Source organism: Suncus etruscus, chromosome X (assembly GCF_024139225.1).
Source record: "Suncus etruscus isolate mSunEtr1 chromosome X, mSunEtr1.pri.cur, whole genome shotgun sequence".
In the NCBI taxonomy this organism is placed as follows: Eukaryota; Metazoa; Chordata; class Mammalia; order Eulipotyphla; family Soricidae; genus Suncus; species Suncus etruscus.
Window position 1 is genome coordinate 129,472,388 of NC_064868.1, and position 6,461 is coordinate 129,478,848.

General features: G+C 31.5%; 1 non-coding gene across 1 annotated transcript; it reads right to left on the minus strand.

Moving 5' to 3' along the window:
- Nucleotides 1-5,172: 5,172 nt before the first annotated feature.
- LOC126000154 (U6 spliceosomal RNA) lies at nucleotides 5,173-5,278 on the minus strand. The gene has a single exon (XR_007492517.1). It is a non-coding gene; the product is annotated as a U6 spliceosomal RNA (small nuclear RNA).
- Nucleotides 5,279-6,461: the final 1,183 nt, after the last annotated feature.

The window sequence follows — 6,461 nt, forward strand, 5'->3', positions numbered from 1 at the left end:
TCAGGATACATGTAGATCTACTTGGGTATTTATAAGGAAATTCATATAGTCATTTAAAAGTTAGGTTGTAATGTTTTAATCAACTGTATGATTTACTAGTTTCATCTTTTAAAAATGAAGGGATCAGTCTGGCTCAAAGGATGATGCAGTGTTTAATAAATGCAATGAAGATTTTCAAAATAGATGAAGCACTATGTAAATGCCAAAGACCAGTCATTGAACCTAGCTAACATATGCTCAGCTCCTAAGATGAAAGGTTCTGTATAAGCACATATAATTAATATTTACCAATGGCAATCAGAACTTTGCCTTTTTAAGAAACTCAGAATGCTTGACAGGCATTGACTAATTAAACTAACTGGTCAATGTACCTGTGAAATGCATTGGAATTTACATTTTAAAGATATGGGCACTGGAGTACAGTGGACTTAAACTAAACTCATTTATCATGCCCAAAGAAAAATAGAATATCACTCAGTCTTATGATCTATCTGCCAGTCTTCAACCATATCCTCTCAGTAACTATATTCTAGCATACTCTTGCCAAAACTCATTTTCATAAGTCTAGGAAGAATTGAGTGCAGAGTAATTCCATTATAGGGATGTTAGATTTTAAAAAAATTGAACTGCACCAATGTTAGTAGAATTTATAGGAGAGTTGGCATCATATACTTATTATTGTTATTTTCTAATCTACAGACTGTAGATGTATTTGTTTTTATATATAATTATGTTTTAACAGAATCCCTGAATACACCTCAGCTTCAGGTTAGAGTTTCAACTCACCTGTTTTAGAGGCATAAGAGGAAAGATTTAATCATGGAAGCTAGGCTAGCTTCCATTCTTCCTATTTTAGAGGCATAATTTCGAGATTTTTATTTTTACTTTTTCCTTATGCTGAGCTCGAGATATTGTAAATGACAAATTAAGTTGTTTTTTCCTTCATAAGTCTTTGATATGGTACTTTACTAATATGCTGCTGTAATTTTCCTGCTTTATGGTTTCAGTAATCTTAGGATTAGCTCATGATCTGAAAATGAGTTATGGAATCCATGTCTATTTTCTTTGATGCCATAATTTAAATTTTACCTTATAAGCCTACCACCTATCAGGTTCTAAGGAACAATCACAAATTTCAAGAATCTTATGACTCTTTGTTGGCAATGGAGTCTCAAGTAAAAACATATCAAATCTATACAGAAGCAGCAGAAATTCCCAAGTACATAGAGTCACAGCAGTAAGTGCATATTTATGTAATCATGAATAGAAAACCTCAAAAATAAGCATGGTAAGTATGTGTTTTACTCTTACGTAGAAAATTCATAACAGATATAAACAAATTTAAATGCATTTTGTTCACAGAAACACTGATAATACAAGGACATGTTGCTAAAGATCTCTGGATTATTTTTTAGATGACCTTATATATTTGTTAAAAAATTTAGTCACCATGAATTTACAGTTATTCACACTTAGATGCTCTTACCACCTCTATTGGAGTCACATTTTTGTTTTTGCACTGTGGTTTATAGTACTGCTACTTATAGAGTTTCATACATAACATTTACAAATTTCAGTGGCCCTCCTCTTCCTGGTTAAACACTCTCTACATCATAATTGAAGTCCCCATTCCTGTCCAATCTCCATCCTCCCCCATGTGACATGTTTTCAACTGAAGACTAGTTCTCATATTCTTGCTTTCATTAGTCTTTGAGCATTGGTTATTCCAGCATTATGTTGATATCTATGAGAGATATCATTATGTATGTGCCTGGTTCCCTTTGACTAACCTCACTCAGCATGATACTCTTCAGATCTATCCATACAGAAGCAAATTGCATGATTTCATCTTAATATGGCCAAGTAATATTCTATATACCATAGTTTTGTATCCAGTCATTTATTCCTGGACCTTTCTTTATTGTTTTTGGATTTTGGCTATTGTAGATAGTACTGCAGGGGACATGCATGGGTATAAATGTCTTTTCTCTATTTGGGGACCACACTTGTCATATATATTAAGAATTAGAATTGGTGGAGTGTATGAAGCCTAAATTTTTAGGAATTTATTGTTTCTTATTGTTTCTTATTCTGGCCACACCTAGAAGTTTTCAGGGCTTGTTTTTGCATGGTATTCATTCCTGGCTGACACAAAATGGGTTGCTGGGGATTGAGCCTATATTGGCCACATACAAAGCAAATGCCCCACCTGCTCTAATATCATTACAGCCTCCTTAATTCTTAGTTTATTTTTATTTTTCATTTACTGTGAGCAATGTGAATTACAAGTTTTCCACAGTTATATTTAAGGTACAAAGTGACAGTGATTATTTTTAATAAAATTCTATCAGTTGACATTTCCATTAGAACAGGGTCTGAGTTCATTTTTATTTTGCATGTGGCTGCTCAGTTTTTCCAAAACTTGCTCTACTATATAAAAAGATGATTAGCTTTCCATAAACCTGAGGAACCATAGATTTGTACTATACTTTGAGGTTGGGGAGATTTTTACCTCCCATTTTCTTTTCCCCTAGAATTACTTTGACTATGTAGGAGTGGGGTTTGTTATTCCACAGGAATTTTAGAAGTATTTAAAATACTTCTTTAAAAATAAGAAAACCTCTTTTTCTCTTCAAGTAACCCACATTAAAAAATACAAAATCATGAGGAATAATAATATGCATTTATTAACAGGGAAACAAAACTCTAATATATGCTAGTATTACTCAAAAGAATCTATAAAAAGTAAGTTTTGTTTTGACTAAGTTCTGTATCAACAAAACTGTCAGCTAAGAGAGCTTATAAATAAGAAAATATTGTTTTTTTCTATTTATAGAACTGATTTTGGATTGAGTAGCTTGGGTTTAAGACATTTCATCTTACTGTTATGAGAATTAATCTGGCAGTGTTCTGGCATTGATAAAGCTCCATAGCCCTTCCCCATAAGGACCATTTGTGAGGTGTACACCCTACAACAGTGCTTATTTTAAATTACAATATATTATTCACAAAATTGTTAATATTTATGCTTTTGACATACATAAAAGCACCAACAAAATAAATATAACCTCTATTACTGTCCCTAGGTTCCTTCTGATCTACTTACTGCTTGATAAACTCATCTTTGTTGTTAGTCGAAGGGATTGTTTTCATGTGTGATTGTCTAGTATTTCTAGAACTAATACTATCTAGCATCAATATTAATATAATGATAGCAATGAAAAGAGAATGATGGGATGACTTTAGTTAATAATCATGGATCAATATTTGTTTATTGTGACAAACATACTTTATTATATATTAATAATAGGGAAAAGAGTGTGAGTACAATAAAACTGTGTATTACATCTTAATTTTTATAAAACTAAAACAATCCCAAAATAAAAATTTACTTAAATGGTAAATATATATATATATACATATACATATATATAAATGCTTCTGCCTGCAAAATAAATGTCTAAAATTCTATCTACTATCATCTATCTATCTATTATCTATCTGTCTCTCTGTCTCTGTCTAACATTTTTATGCTCAGTTAACTCAGCATTTAGCAACTCAATGATATCATCAGTGAATCAAACACATTTTTATTTCTACATTACATACTACTTTGTTCTCAGTATTGGATTGCCCTCATAGTACCAAGATGACTACCACAATTCCAGATATTGCATACATGTAGAAATACCTAGGGATGAATATGAGGGAAAGACACTTTCTAGTATTTTTTATTTTATTAAAAATATTGTGATTTACAAAGTCTTTCACAATTGGGTTTTAGACATACATTTAATCGGGGCCAATCTCACAACCAATGTTGACCTCCCTCCACCATGTTCCTAGAGTATAAACCATACCAACACCCTTTTCCCACCCTTTTAAATGGGCCACTACAACAGGCCCATTTGAATGCATTTTGTTAGAGTTTGGGTCTCTTGATACCATTGTTGTTCATTGTGGCTTGAATATTTAGTTATGTATTATTTTTGTCTCCACTAATGCATCTGAGACTGCTTGTCCCTTTTTAAGTGTAATGAAATCATTCATAGAAGCAACTTAAGCAGATTATCACTGTGCTTTCTTGGCTCCAATTTGTGTTCAATCATACCTAAACTAATAATTCATAAAAATAAACGACATTGCAATTTACCCAAAGATTGCTGGGAAAGTGTGAAAAATATTGGGATGCTTTTGTTCTTTCTAAAGTAAGATTAGTTAGAATAGATAAACCTTAAGGCTTAGACATTAACATTTCTTTCTTATTTTCCTTTCTTTTCCTTCCTTCCTTCCTTCCTTCCTTCCTTCCTTCCTTCCTTCCTTCCTTCCTTTCTTTTTCTTTCTTTCTTCTTTCTTTCTTCCTTTCTTTCTTCTTCCTTCCTTCCTTCCTTCCTTTCTTTCTTTCTTTCTTTCTTTCTTTCTTTCTTTCTTTCTTTCTTTCTTTCTTTCTTTCTTTCTTTCTTTCTTTCTTTCTTTCTTTCTTTATTTCTTTCTTTCTTTCTTTCTTTCTTTCTTTCTTCTTTCTTTCTTTCTTCTTCTTTTCTTTCTTCTTTCTTTCTTTTCTTTCTTTCTTTCTTTCTTTCTTTCTTTTCTTTCTTTCTTTCTTTCTTTCTTTCTTTCTTTCTTTCTTTCTTTCTTTCTTTCTTTCTTTCTTTCTTTCTTTCTTTCTTTCTTTCTTCTTTCTTTCTTTCTTTCTTTTTTCTTTCTTCCTTCTTTTTTGTTTGTTTGTTTCTTTCTTCTTTTTTCTTTCTTTCTTCTTTCTTTCTTTCTATTTCTTTCTTTCTCTCTTTTTCTTTTTCTTTCTTTATTTTCTTCTTTCTTTACTTTTTTCCCCTCTTCTTCTCTTTCTTTCACTTTCTTTTTCCTATTTTCTCTCTCTTCTATATAAAAATGATGGCATAAAACTATATGGAAATAATATCTCAATGACAATGTACTAAACTAACCAATTAAGAGAGCCAGGAGAGATTACAAAACTGAATCTAGCATTCTACTGCTTACAAGAAACATGTTTGGACAATCACAATAAATACAGACTAAAGTCAAAGGTGAAAAGACAATTTTTCAAGAAACAATACCAATAAAAAGGTTGGGGTAACCATACTTTTATCAGTCGACATAGACCTCATGCTAAAAAAAAAAGATTACTAGTGACAGAGAAGGTCATTTTTTTAAAATATGGGACACTTCACGAATTTGCATGTCATCCTTGTGCAGGGGCCATGCTAATCTTCTCTGTATCGTTCCAATTTTAGTATATGTGCGCCCAAGCGAGCACAGAAGGTCATTTCTTAATGGTTAAAGGACATGTACACAACAAAGAACTCACAATCCTATACATACATGCACCTAAAAGGGCCAGCAAAAATACTTTAAACAGCTGCTAATACATTTGAAGGCAGATATTGTTAGCAATACAATAATAGTAGGATACTTCAAAACCACTCAGACATCTCTTGATAAATCTAATATACTAAACTTTAGTAAGGAAATATGTGCTTTGAATGAAGAAATGGAAGACTGGGGATAAATAGATACACATCAGGTTTTTTATTTACCAAGAACCAAGTACATATTCTTCTCTATTACACATTGGATATTCTCCAGAATAGAGCAAATGCTTGGAATTAAAACATATTTACAGAAAATCAAGATTATAGAAATTATAATAACTATCTTCTCAAAACATAAATCCTTGAAAATAGATGTTAATCACAGAGACAGAGAAACAATGCAAACATCTCTTAAATAGCTCATTAGAAGATAAACAGTGTTTTAGAGAGGAAATAAAAATGGAAACAAATGAGATTAGATATATGAGCTACCAGAACTTCACAAAACAAAAAATGTTAATAGCTTTGCAAACATTTATCAAAAAGAAATAATGGTCCCACATAAACAACTAAAGAAACTGATAAATGACAAAATTTGGTAGGAGGAAAGAAGTTACAAAACAAAATAAAATAAAATCAAGAACCTAGAATCACTCCAAAATTCAAAGTATCAAATGAAACTGTGAGTTGGTTCTATGGAAAAATAAGAAAACTTGATAAACTACTAGCAAAATTCACAAGAAAAAGAACCCTAATAAATCAAATAGGATATGAAAGAAAGATAATCACATAGCACACCATATGGATTCAAAGACTCATCAGAGATTGCTTTAAAAGCTATGCGATGAAACAAAACCTAGTAGTCATGAATGAATATTTGGACTCCTAAAACCAGCCAAGACTTAACCAAGATGAGCTGGATACCAGAGCTATTATTACTGGAAGATAAAAATATCATAAATTGAAGAACTATCATTAGTGAAAGAATTGAAATGGTAATCAAGTCTCTCTCACACACAAATAGCATCAACGAAAGGCCAAGATGTGTCTAGTAGTGAATTATTTTTCAAAACTTTAAAGAGGCCCTACTGTCAATTCTTTTCAGGATCTTCCTAGAAATTAAAGAAA